General features: G+C 41.2%; 1 protein-coding gene and 1 long non-coding RNA gene across 8 annotated transcripts in view; both read left to right on the top strand.

The window, feature by feature from the left end:
- The window catches only part of LOC101839355 (protein FAM104A), an 84,151-nt gene that overhangs the window by 45,922 nt on the left and 16,350 nt on the right, over positions 1–21,879 (top strand). The gene's annotated exons all lie outside the window — the stretch shown is intronic.
- Positions 1,029–11,681, top strand: LOC110339378. 4 transcript variants are annotated; one of them, XR_002381513.2, is made up of 3 exons: positions 1,029–4,853; positions 6,735–6,863; positions 10,561–11,681. It is a non-coding gene; the product is annotated as an uncharacterized LOC110339378 (long non-coding RNA). The 4 variants fall into 4 exon arrangements; XR_005876719.1 differs by lacking the exon at positions 1,029–4,853 and adding an exon at positions 4,870–6,250; XR_002381512.2 differs by lacking the exon at positions 1,029–4,853 and adding an exon at positions 4,872–6,387.

The following is a 21,879-nucleotide window of genomic DNA, read 5'->3' as shown; positions in this document are numbered from 1 at the left end:
CAGTTGACTTATTGCTCTAGTTAAGACTTCTAGTATGGTATTGCATAGGTATGGAGAGTATGAACAACTTTGTCTTGTTCTTGATTGTAGTGGGATTTCTTTGAGTTTCTTTCCATTTATGTTGATGGTGGCTGCTGCAAGCTGTCATTAGGGTTATTGAGTATATTTTGGTCTATATTCAAAAGGGAAATTGTTCTATAATACTCTTTCATTTTTAATCATTATGTGTATTGGATATCAGGCTAATAGTGGCCTCGTAAGATTAATTGGCAATGTTCCCTTTTATTTGTACTTTATGGGAATAATTTGAAGAACATTGGCTTCTTTAAGTTTTCTTTCAAGCTCTCATTGACTTCTGTGCTGAAACCATCCATTCCTGTTTTGTTGTTGTTTTTGTTATTTTGGATGAGTGATTTTAATGACTTCTTCTATTTCTCTAGGGGTTATAGGTCTACTTAGATTGTTTATCTGGTTTTTTATTTACCTTTGGTAAGTGGTAGCTATTGAAAAAAAGTTATTTTATTTTAGATATTCCAATTTGGTAGAGTACTGGTTTTTAAACTATGCCCTGATGATTCTCTGGATTTGCTCACTGCCTGCTGTTATTTGTCCCTTTTAGTTTTTGATTTGGTTCATTTGGATCTTCTCTCTCCTTTTAGTTAGTTTGCCTGAAAGTTTGTCTATCTCGTGGAGGTTTTAAAGAACTAACTCTGTTGCATTTTTTATTGTTCTCTTTGTTCCTATTTTATTGGTTTCAACCTTGAGTTTAATTATTTCTTGGCAACTACTCCTCTTGAGTGTGCTCACTTGTTTTTGTTCTAGAGCTTTGTGGTATGTTGTTAGGTGGCTAATATGAGACCACTCCATTTTTTAATATGGATCCTTAGTTATAGAATCACTCCTCTTAGCACTACCTTAATTGTGTTTCATAAGTTTGAGAATGCTGTGTATTTATTTTCATTGAGTCGAGAATGCCTTTAATTTCTTTCTGAATTTCATTCATGATCCATTTTTCCTTTTCTATTGTTCTTTTCTTCTATAGTATCTTCAGTGCCTGAGATTCTGTCTTCCATCTTTTGTCTTCTGCTGGGGAAGTTTGCATCTGAAGGTACCTGTTAGATTTCCCAAATGTTTCATTTCCATAATTATTTCAGCTTTGATTTCTTTATTGATTCCATTTCCAATTCCATGTCTTGAGCAGTGTTATTCATTTCATTCCACTGTCTATTTCACTTTTTCTGGATTTCTTCAAGGGATTTATTGATTTCATCTACAAGGAGCTCTGTCATCTTCATATGAGCTTCATTAAAGTCTTTTTCTTGTGCTTCAGCTATATTGAATATTCAGGGCTATTGCATAATATGAAAGGATATCTGGCATCTAGTGGGGACATCTTGCCCTGACTGATACTGTGTTTCTACACTGTAGGGTTTGGGACAATTGCAATGCTAGATGCTAATGTCTGATCTTGTCTGCATTGTGTGGGTGTTTTGTTCCTTGGTGTCTGCTTCCTATGTATTTTCAGAGAGTGTGGTGGCTGTGTTGCCTGAATTCCTGGACTGGTGTGTTCACAGCAAATGTCTGCTGCTATTAGTGTTTGGGACCATGGTATGAGTTGGGGGAGGAAGGTTGGAGGAGAATTTCTTTATGATCCATGGGGATGGGGACAGAGAGGAAAGGGAGACCACAGCAGGTTTCCTGCTCTAGAACAGGGAATGAAACTGGTGTGACTGGGTCTCAGGAGCAGTAGGAGAGGTGTGTGTCTGCCTTTAGCGTATTTTTGCCCTGTGAGAAGTTTCCCCTGGGTTAGCAGGAGTGACTACTGCAGTTGGGTTCTGGATCAAAGCAACAAGGGTGGGGAGTGAGGTTAGAAAGGGAAGATCTAGGGGAAACACAGTAGATGGAGGCAGGGGCAGGAAAGGTAGTCATGGCTGTTTTGCTGTAGAGCTGGGGGTGAGAGTGGGGATTGGGTCTGAGGGAACAGAGAGGGGGGAAGGTCTGCAGGCAGCCTTCCTGCTATCTCTATTTCTGGCTGTCATGGCCTTTGGTTTAACAGGGGTTGCTCCTTTACATGGAAAATCAGTCCTTGTATAGGTATTCAGAGGTCTGAAACAAAGAACAGGAAACAGACACAAGAGGAATGCTGAGATGCTAGTCTTCCATCCTTTCTTGTAGTTACCTCATGGGCCCAAGTGAGGATTTGATGAGTTTTTCTTTCCTTCAGAATACAAAACAGCTCCTAAGTGCCTGTTATACACCCAGGCCCTGGGACAGACAGAAGGCTCCAATGCTGAGAAGGATGCTGGCACAGGTACAGAGTTCTGGATTACCTGTGACCAGGGAAAAGGTCATCACTGTAAATACTGCATGTGTCAGTCCATAATATTTTCCTATATTCCTGCCCACTTATAGGCTTCGTGTGCTAAGGGGTTTGAAAATCGTAGCGTGGCAGTGATGCTGTCACAGACAGGCTTTTCATGTCCATCACTGCATGAGTCATTTGCTCTCTTGAGTGTGTGTTATAATCTGAGAACAGCAGTATAATGGTGGAGACATCCTCGTGCATCTGCATGATACTCTCGAGCTGTCAGGCAGATGGTTCTCTCCTTTCCAGAAACTCATGTTGAACAGGCACCTGATCACTCCAGCAGAAGAGAATTCTCATAGGTGCAGGTTCATTTGCCTGAAGACACCATCTGCACTGGGGGCTGAAAAAATATGGTGGCCGATGATGATGATGAAGTGGTACCCATGAACAGTGTTTCTCGGTCATGAGAATCTCATCTGGTGCTGCTCTTCCCTCTTCACCCATTCCCTTGTCACCTCGTTCATGAAGAGTAACGGGAAGTGGAAAACGTGACGTGGCTGACTTGGAGCTGATTCTTCACTGTGCATTTCACACTGAGAGCAAGGGATGCAATCCCAGCAACCAGAGGGCTCAGCTTATACAGAGCTGCATCTGAGACAGAGTTCTCTCTTAAGTCCGATGGAAGGAAGGTAGAGTGGCCCTATCAGTCCACACTCTAAAGGTTTTACATCCTTCCCACTCTGTCCTTCCTTCAGGTTTGACCATCTTTATTTAAGGTGTGAAGCTTGGTTTGTTTTCCTTTCTCCAGGAAATGCTGCTTGCTGGGGTTTCAAGCTGCTGTGCACATGCCAGGTATAGATTATTGAAGAAAAATACATATATATATATATATGTATATATATATATATATATCCATTCACACCTGCACACACACCAGATGCTCTCATGCTCATCACGCATGCTTACAGTCTGTCTACAAGTAGCAATGGCATGACAATCTATGAAGAGCTCTATGTATCACAGGGACCCTCTGTGTGTTGCTGCTTCACTTCCTGCATGACTATGAAGCAGGAGAAGAGGACTAAGAGCCAGTGAAAGCAGAATTGCAAGGTCATCTAGACAGTGTTGATACCTTAGGGTCTGTGGGAGCAGTGCAGGATTGTGAGACATTGAGTCAGTCTGGAAGACAGTGGAGCTTTCAAAGGCTACCTAGACTAGACCAGACATAAGATCACATATGTTTGGGGAGCGTGAGTTCTAGATGGTTCGCAGAGTGTCCAGGATCCCTGGGACTCTTGGGTAAGAGTGTCTGGGGGAAGATTAGAAACTAAAGACCATCACCAACATGGAGGTGCCGGTGTGGAGCTGAGAGTCAGCAGTAGATGGCGACACAACACAGCACTTAAGACCCAAATGCCTAGGTTGGTATCGATTTTCCAGGACCAGCTAAATCCTTCACTGGGTAGAGCATGTCAAAGTTCTGTGTCTCCTCCATTTTACTATATCAGTAAGAGACATGGGAACAATAAAGAAGGTGACCGAACACCATAATGCCATTTCCATCACTTAATAAATAAAGGGGATAAGCAGAAGGGGGAGAGGTAGTGTGAGTGAGAAATATTGAGCAGGTATTCATGTGTTCACTGCCCATTGTGGACAATAATTGGCCATACAGAGTGGAAGGGTCAAAGTAGAAAGGCTAGCTTGGTGTGGGGTGTGCAAGTTAGGACTATGGAGCAGGTGAGTATAGGCTAATTCCAATTGTATTCACGTGTGCACTGCTGTGAAGAAAACCATTATTTGTGTTTTTACAAACACTTTTTGGGGCTTGGACTGCATGTCATTTTATAGAGATGCCTATGATGCAGGAAGCCTTTGATGTGGTCCTAAGCCTCACATAAAAAAAGGTGCACTGGCATGAGCCTCTAAAGCTGGTATTGGGATGTGGAGGCTGCAGTATCAGAAAATTGAGATCATCCTGCTGAGTAAGGGAATTTGCAGCCAGACTGAACTACATGAGATCACAACACTCAAGCCCTGATAAATACACAAACTCAACAGATTTCAATGAATACATAGTTGTTCACATTGACACACACTCTTCTTTGAGCAGTGAGCTACTGCTTGATCTGCTTATTGCCTCATGTAACACATGCTGGGCAGTTCCAGGGTGTTCCATTCAGATACAGCCATAAACAAAGAAATGGAAATTGGTGGTCTGGTGGAGTGTAACGGAACGGAAATCCCAGCCTGTCACACACTTGTTCTCACTCGTTTTCAATGCACCTAATCATGAACACCTCCCTCCTACACCACCAACCATCCCTCCACTGTTCACTCTCAGTACCTGGCAAGTGGTTCTTTGCTCACAATGAGTTCCAGAAAGACTGCAGAGCCCCTGGCAGGTCGCCCCTCCCCTCCCCGTGCTACCATACTGTCCACTGCGGCTGGGTGTGTGGTGGTGGGCTGACAGTCTCAGGACCCTCAATCAGAGAGTGAAACTTCATTTCACATGAAAAAAATGAAATCCAGCTGACTCCTCAAGGTAAGAATCTGACCAACAGTTAGACCTAGTCCTGTCCACGTCTCCCATTTTACCTTACCCTGTCCCCATGGGGACTGAGCCAATCTTCCTGAGAAGGCATCCTCCATCTGCAGAGAGGGTTTGGAGATATCCAGACTCCAGTTTATGAAGGATCTCTGCATGGAGGGCCCAGCTTCTTTGCACTGTCTGTACGTCTTCAGCTCTGGGAGTCCTTTGACTGTCTGCCCTCAAGGCTTCTCTCCGTTGTACAACATCTGGTGTCCAGGCATCGTGGACTGTGTCCAGAGACAGGGAAAGGTGGTAGGTCTCCTAGATCAGGTGAGGTGAGATTCAGTGATTTATGAGACTAAGCACTTACAGGATCTTTATTTATCAAGCACACCTGGGCTTCCCAAGTGAGGAGTTATATCCTGTTCCTAGGGTGATGACTATAACATAATGATCTAAAACCCTGTGAAGTATATTTGGTCCTCTTCTGGTTGGAGAAACTGGACTGCCAGTGCTTGTATTGCATTTGGGAGCCAATTAGACTTGAATGAGTGTCAGAAGAGACTCGATTTTCAGTCTTTGCGACACATGACTTATAGCATCCCTCCCCCACTTTAATTTTTTTCTACCGTTTCAGGGCATGATAGCCCACCCCATGTAGCAGGATGCAAAAATAGGCACTGCTGTGTGAGTTCTTGAATGGTGTAGTCTATACAGTGAGTTTCATGCCAGTCATGGTCACATAGTGAAACTATGTCTCAAAAGATAAAATCATGTAAATTTAAAGAAAGCAAAATATTGCCCACCGAAGAGGACCAGGACTACCAGAAATTTATACCAAAGAAACCACTTAAGAAGTACAGGAAGTTCAGGGCCCATATGATGCCACTCAACTCAGGTTCACACAAACCACCCAGAAAACACTTTGGATCCCCAAGACCTGGGCTGGCAGGAAGATACCCAGTGCCCACCTGATTCTAATATGCTCAGACAGCCACATGGCATAGGGTGTGGGTCAACCTGCTCTACAGAGTTCAAAAACAGCCAAGCTTAGGCAGTGGACATGGAAAACAGAAAGCTGGTGAAGATGTAATTGAACACAGGGGCCATGTTCCAGCCGTAGATATCAGCAGAACTTGGCATTTTTTGGCCATATGGTTAAGGATTTAGAGTTGAGGGTGCTAGAAATGGGTTATGGAAATAACCACCATGCCTAAGGAATGTCACTGAGGCCAGGCATGTATCAGGAGTGTCCCTGGCTGGAGGCCTAGTAGAAAGGCCATTATGTGAAGCTGTGAATTTGAAGCCTGGATTTCTTGAAGAATCCAAGATGTTAGAGATTCGAGAGTTGTGGCATACCTGCCGAGGAGGGCTGCTAACTGGGAGTGGAACCAGTCCAACAGAAAGAAGTGTGTTGCCATCAACAAAGCTGAACAGGGTTGGAGATGGTGTTTTGATGCAGAATTTGGAATATGTCCACCTTGTTTTTGGTCTTGTTTTCATTCTGTATTTCCTCCCTATTCTCCCTTCCCTACATTTTGGAATGGTAATGTATATTCTATGCCATTATGTGTTGGAAGTATGCAATATGCTTTTGGATTTTGATTTTACAGTGGATTACTGTTAAGAGATTACATAATCTCAAAAGAGACTTTGTACTTTGGACATCCAAACATTGATGAGATTGTGATAAACTATGGGGTCTTTTGAAGTTTAACTGAATGTATTTTGCACTATGATATTGTTAAAAAATTTATGGGGGCCAGGTAGAAGAATGTGGTAGTTTGGATGTTTTTGCTCCCCCCCCCCATAATCTCATAGGGAGTAGTGCTATCATGTGATGTAACTTTCTTGAATGAAGTGATGGTGGACTTTTTGGTTTACTATACTCAGGGTACTATCAAATGGCTTGAGTCAACTTTCTGTCACCTGCAAGATATAGGACTCTCAGTTCCAGCACCATGTTTGGCTTCGTATCTCCATGCTCCCCATCATGATGATAAGGAACTTTAGGCTGAAACGGTGAGTCACCCCAATTAAATGTTTTCTATATTAAAATAGATGTACAAGAAGGTAAGGACTCTGTAGCAGCCAGGGTTGGAAAAGTCTTAGAATTCTGATGAGGGGACTAATTAAAATATGGTCTAACCCACATGAAAGTCTTCTGGGGCATAATACTAAGTGAAAATTGAATACTAATGTGGGTCACTTAATTAACAGAGAGGTCAAAGAACTCCAGAGTGTGTGTGCACACAGCAAGGGAATGCCCTTGTGAATCCTCCTGGAAGTTCTACCAACACCTCTTTCGTGATTCTGTTAGACCATGGGCGCAACAGCTGACAGGACCTAGGCACAGAGAGAGATAGGTTTGTGTCCATAGACGGCTGGTGGAGGGCGCTGAAGGGAAAGCACAGGAAGGGACTGTGGAAGCCTCTCCAACAGCACCTGAATGGGCTAAGATGCTGGGCAGCAAGGGTACAGGGTTCAGTCCCCCACATGAGGAAGGAGCTGAACTAATATAGCAAGTAGAGTGAGATTGGACCCCGGAAATCTTTCAGGACCTCTACTGCTGACATCAGTACTAGGGACATCTTGCTTGGAGCCTATTAACCTCAAGGCAGGGCATGGTATCAACCCCATATGTAATTCTAAAGCTTGGAGATGATTAGATTACATGATAAATTTCAATTACCTGTAGCCACAGTTTTGGTGGCAGATTGACAGAGCATTGATGGAAAACCAATGGGGTTGGAAAAGGAAGGGCTGTTGTCCTGGATGTAAGATGTGATCCCCTGTCCTGGAATGCTTCAGGTGTTAGCAGAGGATTTACAAAGCATGTGTTTGCATTGCTACACTGGCTACTGTTTAACCCAGATTGTCCAGAATACCTAGTGAGTGCCACAACATGTATAACCAGCCCCCTGCAGTGGTATGGATGGTGACCACTGGAAGTGAACTGTGTCTAGAAATCCTGGTGACTTGTCCAAACAATCAGGTGTTCCCAGGTTTCCTTGGCTTCATTTCCTAGGCATATGTGATGAAGACAATAAGAACAGAAACTAAGAAACTTACATAGGGTTGGCAAGCATCACACACACACACAGTCACACAGACACAGACACATCAGTTTTTCTTTTTCCTCATTTATATTATTCACCTCTCGCATTATAAATCCCTACCACAGCAGAGCCCCGAGTCCTCCCTCCACTCCTCCCTCTTTCACCTGTTGTTACCCTCAGATTCACTCCTGTTTTCCTTCAGAAAAGAGCAGACTCCTGGAGATACCAACAGAACGTGGCATAACAAGTTCTAAGAGGACTAAGCACAAACCCACTTATCAGGGCTAGAAAAGGCCAAACTGTAGGGAGAACTTGGTCCCAAGGGCACGAAAAGCATCAGAGACACAATCACTTACACTGTTTGGAGTCCCATAAGAGCCGTGACATTCATGCGGACGACCTAGTAACGAACCCTGTAGGCTCTATGATGGTTTGTATAGTGTCTGTGAGCCCCCATGAAGCCTGCTCAGTTGTTTCTGTGAGCCCCATTCTTCAGGTGTCCCTTAAACCCCTGGCTCCCACAATTATTCCTCTCCCTTCCCAAGGGAACTCTATGACATCCCAGGGGAGGAGCCGATGCAGATCTCCAATTTGGGCTCTCTCTGTGCCTAGTTGTTTGGATGTGTGTCTCTTCATCTAGACAAGCAGTGTTTTAAACAAAGTCCAGCAGCTGCCATGCACAAATGGGAAAATCTAGGAGGCAACATTATCTGGTGCATGGGCACTTCAGGCATTTGATGAACTCCCCATCTTCATTTAGGATTCTGTGATCAGGTTTTTAGGAGTTGGGTATTTCCAGGTGATGATGGCAGGTGGGTAGGATTTTTAAAGAACCTGTATTGATAGTCGGCAGAGCATTCAGGTTCAGTTCAAGCAGGAGCAGGGCAAGGAAACACCTATGCTATGGAGGAAGCATGCCATCTCTCATGTGGCTGGAGGTCTCCCTACGTGAGACACGCAGAAGTGTTGCAGAATGAAGAAGAGGAGAGAGGGACAAGGAGTAAAGATACCTGTCAGTGTGAATGAAAAGAAAAGAAGGGCTTTGCGTGGGTTCCATGTTGGAGACTTCCAGGACTGTCATCTGCATAACTACATGGCTTCTAGTGACCCCATCAAAGTCCTGCTTTCCCTGTGGTTCATCAGATGGTACTGTTCCTTTATTTATTCTCTGGCCTCCAGCCTCGCCCAACAGAGATGGAGAACAATGGTAACCGATGCAGTAATTTAGGGAGGTCTTTCTCCATGTCAGGCAGTCTTTTACCCTTGTGGAGTTTATATGGCACTTTGGTCTACAGAAGTCAACATTTAAGTCTAAGTGCTAACATGCTGAGCTTTGCAGTGCAGTAGGAGGCAGTGTTTTGCTGTTAGGAAAGCAAATGTGTGTGGGGGTGGGAGGTGAGAGTGGTGGGTGTTGCCAGTGGTGATTGGTGAGCATCCACTTAAGGTTTTCTGTTGGTGAGATGAATATTACATCACTTACCCTTCCCTTGTTTCCCTCCCAAACCTGCCACATACATCTCCTTTGTTGTCTTTGAAAGTCATTGTCTCCTTTTCTGGGAATCATTGCTGTATTCATAGTATACACATATTCCTAAATGCATAAATACACCCTATTCAGTCTGGATAAGGTTACTCGTAGGTATATAGTTTCAAGACTGGCATATGGTATTACATAACCTATGGGTGTGAATCTTCTTGGGGAAGCTTTTACTCCAGACTCTCAGCGTTCCTTAGTTGTCTGTACTTCTATAAGACCTCATGATCTCTACCTGCCACCTCCACCACACAGCCCTTTCCATGTTAGTGTGTCTTTTGAAGGCATCCTTGTTCATCCTATATTTATGCAGGCATGTTGGTGAGACTTTATGCGTGTAGCTTCTGACGTTCCTAGGAGACACAGTCTCACAGCAAACTCTCTAATCTTGTAGCACTAACAATCTCTTTGTGCCTTCTTCCACAATGATCCCTGAGCCTTGGCCTCAAGAGTTTTGTGGTAGACTTATCTGTTCATACTTGCCTTCACAACTCTGCATTTTTGTTGTTTGTGGTTTTGTATATTGGCCTCTGTATGTTGCAAAGTGAGGTTTCCTTAGTGATGGCTGAGGCCTACACGTATCTGTGAGTACGAGGTAAAATACTTAGATGGTAGTTGTGGTTTATGCTGGTTTAGTAAAATGTCAATTTTAGAATCTCCTCCAAGATTCATGACTTCACCAGGCTGTGGATACTTAGCTAGCCTAAGTATTTCTTTTGAGTGGGTCCTAAGTCTAAACTGAAAGCTTTTGTTATACCTGAGTGTTTGTGTCTGTCAATACTGAAACTTAATGGTTATTATGCCAGGGCAGACACTTTTGTTGTTGTCCTAGTTTTGCTCTCTTTTGTTTTTGAGACAAGGTATTTTGTCTACAGAGCCCTGACTGTCCTGGATCTCACTCTACAGACCAGGCTATGCTGGAACTCAGAGTTCTACCTGCCTCTGCCTCCAGAGTGCTGAGATTAAAATAATATGGCTGCACCAACCAGTTAGAAACTAAGATTTCCATTGCTGAAACCATCAGGGGCTCCTCTTGAGAGGTGTACATGAGCGTGTTTGTAGGTGCTCCAGGAGTCTGAGCAGCATGAGCTGTGTTTCTAATATGTGCTTTTTTTTTTCTTTGAAGGGATGGAAGAAGAGCATTAGCCTGAGAATTCAAAATCACCCCAAAAGAAAGCAAAGCTAGCTGAAATCAAGAGAAAGAAACGTGTCAGGTTTGTGTTATGTCACCAAAGGGACAGGAACAGAAATCCCTCTTCTCCTGGAAATGCAAATCTGGAGATGTTCAAATGTGAATACCACTGCTGCCAGAAATATGTGGGAAACACGTCTGGGATGTCTGAGGGGACCAAGAGAGAAGCAACCTATCATTCACCATCCTTAGAAAAGCTGACACTAGACCTCAATAACTGACACTCAACTCATATACCACCCAGTCCCTCTTATACAAGGAAAAACACAGATAATAGAAAATGACAACATGCATTCGCAACAGAAAAACCAAAGAATATTTAAAAGGCTTCTCCAGTAATGGACAGAATAACTGTGGGCTTTACACCCTCCTTTGAAGAAGGTCAGAGGCTACAGGATCCTGAATGTCAACATTAACCATGTGGTGAAATATTTTTGGGAGCATGATCAGGAGGAGCAACCATGTCCAACCTGTTGACAATAACACCATTACGTGTCCAGACTCAAACCTATTCCAGAAATGTTGCAATCTTTTCCTTAGTAGTTTTGCATCTTTCCTGGGACATTCTGGAGAAAGATGCTCCTAGGCCAGGGCAATTATGTAGTAATGGTTCTATACTCTCCATGCTGCTGTTCCCATGGTCAAGCTACCACTTTCCCCTCCACGATTTTCAACTTTTCCTTCCTTCCTTTTTTTGTTGTTTTCAAAGGTGCTTTTGTTCCATTTTATTGACAGGAACTCAGAAGGAAAATTATGTCTGCTGGAAGTGTGTGTGTGTGTGTGTGTGTGTGTGTGTGTGTGTGTGTGTGTATGTGTTGTTTGTGATTTCTATTTTTTTAAGTGTATAATCTGGTGAGATATCCACCATTCATGTTGGCATACTAACAGATGTTGTCATTGTGGGTGTCTTATTTATGTGACCATAGTGTTTATATTTTATGGGCATAGCTTGCCCTTCTCATATAGAAGACACATTTTCATTGCAGTTGTCCTGGTCCTCTGGAGCTTACAATCTTTCTGCCCCATCTTTCAATATAGTTCTTAAACCTTTTGTATAGGGGCTGTGTTGTAGATGTATACATTGTGGATGTGCCCTCCACAGTGAGCTATTCCCAGCAATTTGACAAGTTATGAATTTCTGTAATAGTCTCATTCAGCTGCAAAAGGAATCTCCTTTGAGGAAGTTGAGACCTAATATGCTCATCTATGCATATAAGCATAGGTATTTAGATTGCACTTAGAAAGTTTCCTGGTCTAGGATGTGGCAGTAATGCGTGCCCCTCTATTGCCCATGGCCTCAGTATATTCTACCATGTTGTTTGTTTGGTTTGTTTTTTTTTTTTGTCTTTTTATAACATTTGTTTTTCCTTGTCTATTGCTGCATTATGTTTAGGGCTCTTTCATCTGCTTCTTTTTCCTGTTTGTTGTATTTTTCCATATTATATATTTTGATCATATTTTTACCCATCCACCAACTCCTCTCAGATTTGTTTATCCTGGCCAACTATTCAGGAGCATGGGGTATGCCGTGGTGTGTAGCTGATATTCCCGGTGACATTTCATTGTACAAAACTGGTTTTCCCTTCGCCAGCAGGTATCTATTGCAAAAAGCTACATGGTTAGTGGTGAGACGCTGTGACTATTTTCTGTTTTCAGTGTTGGGACAGAGTGTGGCTTGAACCTGTACAGGTCTTATGCATGGTGCCACAGTCTTGGTGAATTCACATGTGTATTGCTCCTGTTTTGTCCACAAGACACTTTTTCCTTTGAGTCACTTTCACCACTGACCCTTAAACTCTTTTCTCCTCTTCTTCTATATACATTCCTGAGTGTTGCCAAATTCCTGCCTGGGTCTCATCCCCGCTTTAGAGCCCACAAATAAACACGCAAGACTTGTATTAGTTACAATGCTGTTGGTTAATGTCCAGGGCTTCTCATTGGCTAGTTCTGTCTTATGTATTAACCCGAAATATGTATATTTTTACAAGGAATTATCTTACCAAGAATGCTAGCCTCATGCATCCTCTCCTCCCTGAATTACATGGCAGCTCTCTACCCTTTATTAAATTTCCCAGAATCCTCCTCAACTCCTAGGCCCACCTATCTTGCTACTCTATTAGCCATCAGTGTTTCATTATCAATCAATAAGACAAACATATACACAGAAGGACTTCCCCCATCATCTCTTCTTTTCTGTCATAATAGAAAGAAGGATTTTAACTTTAACATAGTAAAATATATAAAAAAACAGTTATCAAGTAAGAACTGTAGTTACAATAGTTAGTACATTAACATTTAGTAAAATTTTAAAGAAAGTATTCTATCACCTATCCTATCTGTGTGAGTCCAGAATCTTATCTGTAGCTTATCTTTTATCATAACTAAGGGAAAATATAACTATCTGTTTTCAACTCCATCAAAGACCACAGAAGGACAATATATAAACACTAGAATTGACAGAGACATCTTGCTACCTTTAATCTACAATCTTTCCTACTTGCAAAATGTGCTAGGACAGGGGTGGCAAAAAGCTTCTGAGAGTGACCAACCAATGTCTGATTTGCCTTAAGACACACTCCATGATATGGGACCCATACCTGACACTTCTTGCGTAACCAAGAACCCAAGGCTTGGTACCCCAGAGACATAGGATAAAAATAAATACTGCTGTTTAAAAAAAGAAATAATAGCAAAATATCACCCAATGACACTCTGCTATACTCACAGATAAGTGCTTTGCTCACCCATCATCAGTGAAGCTTTCTCCTGCAGCAGATGGGAACAAATACAGAGACTCACAGTCAGACATTATACATAGAGAAATAGAGACCTTGGAACACAAAAGTCTAAATGGGGTGTTTCTGTCAAAATCCTCCACTCAGAAACTTAGGGAATCCCACAGAAGAAGAGGTGGAAAAAGTGTAAAACCAGAGGGGAACAAGTATATCAGGAAAACAGGCCCTCTAAAGCAACATGATCAAATTTCATATGAATTCACACTGAAACAGCATGCACAGAGCCTACACCTGTCTGCAGCAGGTCATCTGTGCTTTTACTAATGCTTTTTCTTTAGTATTTTTATGGAACTCCTGAGTATGTGAAAGAGTTGCTCTCTGATTCATGTGCCTTCTATTGTGGCTCTTTTCCTTGTGTTAGGTTGCAGCGTCCAATTTTAATGTGATGGTTTTTGTTTTATCTTTTTGTATTTTGTTTTGTCATGTTTGGTTGTTACATCTTAGAAGTCTGTAAATTTCTAATGAGACAGACAGAAAGCAAGTGGATGTGGAAGGGAGGGGAAGTGGGTAGGAACAGAGAGGAGTATAAGTGTAATTAGGATGTGCTGAGAAAAGTATCTATCTATAATAAAAACTGGGAAGAGGACGTGAAATTGATCATGGAAGAGGAAGGAGAAGGGATGAATCTTAGAGAATGAGGAGATGAAATATGGGTGAATATTATTGAAATAAGGTGCAATAAATTCCCAAAGAATTAATACGAATGTATTATTTAATAAAATAAGCACTAATTTCACATTGCAACAAGTGATGCAGGAGTGTTCCCTTTTTCCACATCCTTGCCAACATGAACTGTCACTTGTTTAATTGATCTTAACTATTCTGCAAGGACTATGATGGAATATTTTTCTTTCTTTTTTATATTTAAATTAGAAACAAGTTTTGTTTTAAATGTCAATCCCAGTTCTCTCTCCCTCCCTCCTTCCCTGGCCCCCAATGACCCCCATTCTACCCCCTTTCTGCTCCCCAGTGAGGGTAAGGCCTTCCATGGGGATCTTCTAAGTCTAACATAACATTTGGAGCAGGGACTAGACGCTCCCTCATTTGTCTAGGCTGAGAGAGTATCCCTCTAGGTGGAGTAGGCTCCCAAAATCCATTCATATCTCCTTTCTTGATCACTTCTATTCTTCCACTGACTCAATATTCCTGCTCCCTCATGCCCTCCTTCCCTTCCTCTTCTCCTCTTTTCTATGTCCTAACTTCCTCTCCCCTCCCCCATTGCTTCCAATTTGCTCAGGAGATCTTTTCTTCCCCTTCTCCAGGGAACCCTGTATGTCTCTCTCAGGGTCCTCCTTGTTTCCTAGCTTCTCAGGAGGTATGGATTTTTAGGCTGGTAATCTTTTGCTGTATATCTACCATGCATATATGAGTGAGTACATATAATGTGTCTTTTTGTGACTGGATCACCTCACTGAGGATGGTTTCTTCTAGTCCCATCTATTTGCCTGCAAATTTCAAGATTCCATTTTTTTTCTGCTGAGTAGTACTCCATTGTGTACATGTACCACATTTTCTTTACCCATTCTTTAGTTGAGGGGCATCTAGATTGCCTCCACGTTCTGGCTATGACAAATAATGCTGCTATGATCATAGTTGAACAGATGTCCTTGTTGTATGAATGTGTATCCTTTGAATGTACGCCTAAGAATGGAATTGCTGGATCTTGAGGTAGACTGATTCCCATTTTCTTGATGAACTGCCACACTGATTTCCAAAATGGCTTTGCAACTTTGCACTCCCACCAGCAGTGGAGGAATGTTTCCATTTCTCCGTATCCTCTCCAGCATAAACTATTTAAGTTTTTCTAGACCATTTGAGATTCTTCTGTTGAGAATTCTCTGATTAGATTTGTTCAGAATTTTTAGTTGGGTTAGTTGATTTTTTTATGGCTAGTTTCTCGAGTACTTCATCTATTTTAAATTTCAGCCCTCTGTCAGATTTGGGGTTGGTGAAGTTATTTTCTCATTCTTTAGGCTACTGTTTTGTCCTTTTGATGATGTCCTTTGCTTTATAGAAGTTTTTCAATTTCATGAAGTCTCATTTATTAGTTGTTGATCTTAGTTCCTGCCCTATTGGTATTCTTCTCAGGAAGTTTTCTCCTGTGCCAAGGCATTCAGGGATATGTCCCACTTTCTGTTCTGTAAGGTTCAGTGTAACTGCTTGTATAATGAGGTCTTTCATTCACATTGACTTGAATTTTGTAAAGGGAGATAGATATGCCTCCATGATGACTTCCAGTTAGACCAGTCCTGTTTGTTGAAGATGATTTCTTTTTTCCATTTAACAAGTTTAGGTATTTTGTCAACAAGCAGCAAATCCCAAAGAAGGGAACTGAACACACAATGCCATCACCAACAATAAATACAAAAATACCAGGAACTATCAATCTCTGGTCATTAATATTTACTAATATAAATGATATCAATTGAGCTCTAAAAAGGGACAGGTTGACAGATTGGATACAAAAACAGAATCCTTCCTTCTGCTGCATACACGAAACACAACTCAACCTTCCAGACATACATTACCTTAGAATAATGGGTTGGAAAAAATTTCAAATCAAATGGACCTAAGAAACAAGTTGGTGCAGCTATCCTAATATCTAACAAAATACACTTCAAAAAAGTTAAAGAATGGCATTTCATATTGATCATAGGAAAATCCATCAAGAGGAAATGTCTACTCTGAAAATTCATTCCCAATATACACGGGCTTCTGCATTTTGTAAAACAAACATTACTAAAGCTTGAATCGTTAATCAAACCCCACACACTAATAGTGGGAAACTTCACCATCCCACTGTTACCACAAAACCTTGTGGGAGTATCCAACCAATTCCTGTTATGATTTAAGGTCCACTACACGAGATGGAACCTATACCTGGCCCTGGGTAGGTAACCAAGAACCAGAGAGCACATAATCCAGGGATGAATATATTTTGATTGTAATTAAGTGCTCCTTCATGATGTGAACGAAAACCAGACAAGATTCTGAGATTAATTAGACTAAAGGAAAAGCTACTGTTATTGTTCTTATAAAGTAACATAGCTATTGGTATAAATTGTCTGCTAATGACGTACTGCTATACACATACATAAATCATTGCATCTCTTAACACACATTGGAGAAGCTTTTCTTTGCAGAATATGAGCATTAACATGCAGAAAAATGAATGGACAGTATGCGGAGAGTGAGACACTTAGAAGCACTGAAAGTGTGAATGTTTTATCAAAAGCCTTTTCTCAAGGCTCAGGAATATATGTAGAAGAGGGGGGAGAAAAGATGGCGAGGGTCAGAGGTGAATATGACTCAAATAAAAAGTGTCTTTTGGACAAAACAGGACCAATACACACATGAATTCACCCAGACTGTGGCACCATGCACAAAACCTGTACAGGTTCAAGCCAAACTTTGTCCCAACACTGGGAAAGGGAAGTAGACACAGGGTCTGACCACTAACCACATAGCTTTTTGCAATTGATAGCTTCTGGCGAAAGGAAAACCAGTTTTGTACAAAGGAATGTAACTGGGCATATCAATTACACTCAAGGGCATATACCATGCTCCTGAATAGTTGGCCAGGATAAATTAATCTGAGAGGAGTTGGGCTAGGGTAAAATATAATCATAATAATATTTAATGGATAAAATTTAAGTCAATATAACAAAGAAAAAAGAAACATAGAAAAGAACCCTAAACCCAAAGCAGCAATATACAATGAGAAAAGTACAAAAGAAGTCATGAAAAGACAAAAAACCAAATCAATCAACCAAAGAAACAGAATGTTATAATACAGTGATGTCATGGGCACTAAAGAGGAGCTCACTACTGCCTCTTTCTATATCAGGACACTCTCTAAATGCATTCTAAAGAAATACTTATGCTTATATGCTTATATGACTAAATTAAGTCACCATTTCATCAAGGAAGCTTCCTTTTGCAGGTGATAGAGTATTACAGAAATGCACCACTGATCAAATTGCCGAGACTAGACTATGGAGGTCCCATCCTCAACAAGTGTATCTACAACACAACCTCCATACAAAAGGCTTAGGGAATATATTGAAATATGGGACAGGAAGATTGCAAGCAGTAGACCACAAGGTCACCTGCAATTAAAAAAGGTGTATTATATTAGTGATGGGGAAGCTGCACACATAAAATCTCAACACTGTGGTCACATAAATGAGATACCCACAATGACAACTTCAGTCGATATGCCAATGTGGATGGTGGATATCTCACCAGTCTCTACACCCGCAAAAAAGAGAAAAGAAAGGAAATCTCTCTCTCTCTCTCTCTCTCTCTCTCTCTCTCTCTCTCTCTCTCTCTCTCTCTCTCTCTCTCACACACACACACAGGAACCTATGTTTACACCACAATCAAACGAAATGCAATAAAAATGTACCAGTTAATAATATTTCATTCCTGTTGGGATGCATGTTATTGTCTCCATCTAATTATACAGTGGTGAAAATTGTTTGTGGTGGTAATTGCATTAGTTTACACAAATGATACTGCGAAGGAGTTTTATACACACCCATTGTGCCAATGTGAGTGGCCTGCTCTTGAAGTATTATATAGTTGTATAAAGTGTAAGTTATACTATCATGGGGACTAATTAGATGAAGAATGTTCTTTATGTTCTCATTCTTCTGTATCTATAACAGCTTACTGAAACATTACTATAAAGAATCTTATTCAATAAAAAACTGCAAAGTCAAAAATTGTGGTAAGAACAATGAACATCAGAGAACCTGAGGAGCAGCCACAAGTGACTTCTTACCTCTCAGGGTCCTCTGACAAAAGGGCAGTGATCTCCTCAACCCTCCTTCTCACTTCCTTCTCTCCCTCCCAAGAGTTGGCATTAAAGGCTTGAACCACCACTACATAGCTTCTATGGTTAAGTAGTAGCTAGTTCTGTCCTCTGATCTCCAGGCAAGCTTGATTTGTCAGAAATAAAAAAGCTGTGTAAACTATCAGGAACTACAGATGTAAGTTTAACCAATAGAATGCAAGAACTGGAAGAGAGAATCTCAGGTGTTAAAGATAAACTAGATGAAATAAATTCATTGACCAAAGAAAATCTTAAGTACAACAAATCCTTAGCACAAAATATCCAGGAAATATGGAAAACCATGAAAAGACCAAACCTAAGAATAATAGTTACAAAAGAAGGCGAAGAAGCCCAGCTCAAAGGTGCAGAAAACATATTCAAGAAAATCATAGAAGAAAACTTTCCCAACCTCAAGAAGGGCAACCTATGGGTCCCTGAGCAGTGGATCAGTGTTTATCCCTGGAATACAAACAGACATCATGTGTCCATAGCACAAAGAGGGATGCTCTCTGAGCCTGGACTCTTAGGTGAGTGCCTGGATTCTACCCTGAGTGAAATGACAGACTCTAGATATTCCCTATATGGAAGGAATTGGCAATAGGGTGGGAGGCTGGGGGGAAAGATGGGGAAGTGTGGGAGGAGGGGAGGGAGAAGGAACTGGGATTGTCATGTAAAACAAGCTATTTAAAATTAAAATAATAAAAAAAGAAGGGCATGCCTACGAACATACAAGGAACTTACAAAACACCAAATACACTGGACCACAAAAAGTGTTCTCTTCCCAAATAACAATAACAACACCAAATATACAGAGTAAAGAAAGACTATTAAGGCCAGCAAAGGAAGTGGCCAAGTATCATATAAAAGCAGACCTATAAGAATTACACCTGACTTCACAATCGAAACTCTGAAAGCCCAAATGTCCTGGATAGCTATTCTACCAACACTAAGAGACCATGGAAGCTAACACAGACTATTATACCCAGCAAAGCTTTCAGTCACTATAGATGAAGAAAACAAGATATTCCATGACAAAACGAGATTGCAGCAATACATATCCATAAATTCAGTACTACAGAAAATGCTCAAAAGAAAACTCCAATTCAAGGAAATTAACTACACCCACGAAACATAGGCAATAGATGATTCCACATTACTAAAAGCCAAAATGAAAAAAAAGAGAAACCCACACACAACACCACCACCAAAAGAAATGAAAAAGACCCAGGAATCAACAATCAATGGTCATTAATATTCCTCAGTATCAATGACCTTAACTCACCTATAAAAACACACAGGCTACCATAATGGATACAAAGACAGTATCTATTCTTCTACTGCATACAAGAAACACACCTCAACTTCAGAGACGGATATTACCTCAGAGTTAAGGGTTGGGAAAAGATTTCCCAACTGCATAGTACTAAGAGACAAACTGAGGTAATTTTTCTAATATCTAAAAAATTAGACTTCAAACTAAAGTTCCTCTAAAGAGATGAAGAAGGTCATTTCATATTCATCACAGCAAAAATCCATGAAGTCTCAATTCTGAACATCATTGTCCCAAATATCAAAGAAACTACATTCATAAGAGAAACATAACTAAATCTCAAATCACACATATATAAACCAACACACTTATAGTGGGAGATATCAAAACCCCAATCTCACCACTAGACAGGACCACAAGATAGAAACATAACAAAGATGCAAAGGAAATAATAGAAGTTTTGATGCAATTGGATTTAACAGATACCTATAGATTATTCTATCCAAACACAAAAGAATATCCATTCTTCTCAGCGCCACATGGGACCTTCTCTAAAATTGACCACATGCTCAGCAACAAACCAAGCCTCAACAGCTACAAAAAATATTGGCATAACCCCCTGTACCTTATTGGATCTCCATGGTTTAATGTTAGAATTCAACAACACAAATTAAGGAAAGCATATAAACCCATGAAAATAAAAAAATGCTCACTTGCATCACTCCTGGGCCAAGGAATAAGGAAAGAAAGAAAATAAATACTTCCTCAAATTCCATGAAAATGAATGCAAAACATATCCAAACTTATACGACACTGTTTTGTGTGTGTGTTTTTAAATTTATTTTTAAGTTTAAATTTAGATTAGAAACAAGGTTGCTTTACAGGTCAGTTCCAGGTCTCTCACCGTTTCCCTCCCCTCCACCCAGTAACCTCCCCGCAACCCCCCCATTATCCCCTCATTTCCCCAGGGAGGGTGAGGCCCTCCATGGGGGTGTGGATAATCTGTCATTTCATCCTTTCATCCAGGGCAGGGCCTAGACCCTCCCCCAAGAGTTCAGGGTGAGAGTGCATCTCACATTGTTGGATGGGAGTCCAAAGTCCGTGTGTATACTCTGGATGAGTTCTGATCTACTGCCCAAGGCTCAATAGACTACCTAGGCCTCCTCACTGACACCCACATTCAGGGTGTCTTGATCAGTCCCATGCTGGATTCCCAGGCTGATGCTTGGGATTCAAGAGTAAACCTTTGTCAGGTCAGCTGTTTCTGGGGTTTAGACCAGCCCAGTCTTAATCCCTTTGGTCATCAGTCCTCCCTCTCTGTTACTGGCTTTCTTGAGTTCAGCTCAGTGTTTAGACATGGGAGTGTGCCTCTTCTTCCATCATCCACTGAATGAAATTTCTGTTTCCCACACTCTCTGGCCATGGGATTGTAGGCTGGCACTCCCCAGATCTATGTCTAAAATCCATATATGAGAGAGTACATGCCATGTTTCTGTTTTTGTGACTGTGTTACCTCACTCAGGATGGTTTCTTCTAGTGTCATTCATTTGCCTGCAATTCTAAGGATTCCATTGTTTTTTTCTGCTGAATAGTACTCCATTGTGTAAATGTATCACAATTTCTCTATCCACTCTTTTGTTGAGGAGCATCTAGGTTGCTTCCAATTTCTGGCTATTACAAATAATGCTGCTATGAACATAATGGAACAGACATCCTTATTTTATGAATAGGCATAAGAATGCCTAAGAGTGGAGTTACTGGGTCTTGTGGTAGGTTTATTCCCATTTTTCTGAGGAATCTCCATACTGATTTCCAAAGTGGCTAAACAAGTTGGCACTACCACCAGCAATGGAGGAGTGTTCCCATTTCACCACATCCTCTCCAGAATGAATTGTCATTGGTGTTTTTGATGTTAGCCATTCTGACAGGAGTAACATGGTATCTCAGAGTTGTTTGATTTGCATTTCCTGGATGGCTAAGGATGTTGAGCACTTTCTCAAGTGCCTCTCAGACATTTTAGACTCCTCTGTTGAAAATTCTCTATTTAGTACTGCAGCCCACTTTTTAATTGGATCCTTTGGTGTTTTGGAGACTTGCTTCTTGAGTTCTTTGTAAATTTTGGAGATCAACCTTCTGTTAGATGTGGGATTAGTGAATAATATTTCCCATTCTGTGGGCTGCCTTTTTGTCTTGCTGACTGTGTCCTTTGCCTTACAGAAGCTTCTGTGTATCAGGAGATCCCATTTATTCATTGTTGATCTCCCTGTTTGTGCTAGTGGTGTTATGTTCAGGAATCTGTCTCCTGTACCAATTCATTCAAGGGTACCACCCACTTTCCCTTCTAAGAGGTT

The sequence above is a fragment of the Mesocricetus auratus genome, unplaced genomic scaffold, assembly GCF_017639785.1.
Source record: "Mesocricetus auratus isolate SY011 unplaced genomic scaffold, BCM_Maur_2.0 Super-Scaffold_100003, whole genome shotgun sequence".
NCBI lineage: Eukaryota > Metazoa > Chordata > Mammalia > Rodentia > Cricetidae > Mesocricetus > Mesocricetus auratus.
The sequence above is the reverse complement of the archived record's forward strand: the minus strand, read 5'-3'. Positions and strand labels throughout refer to the sequence as shown.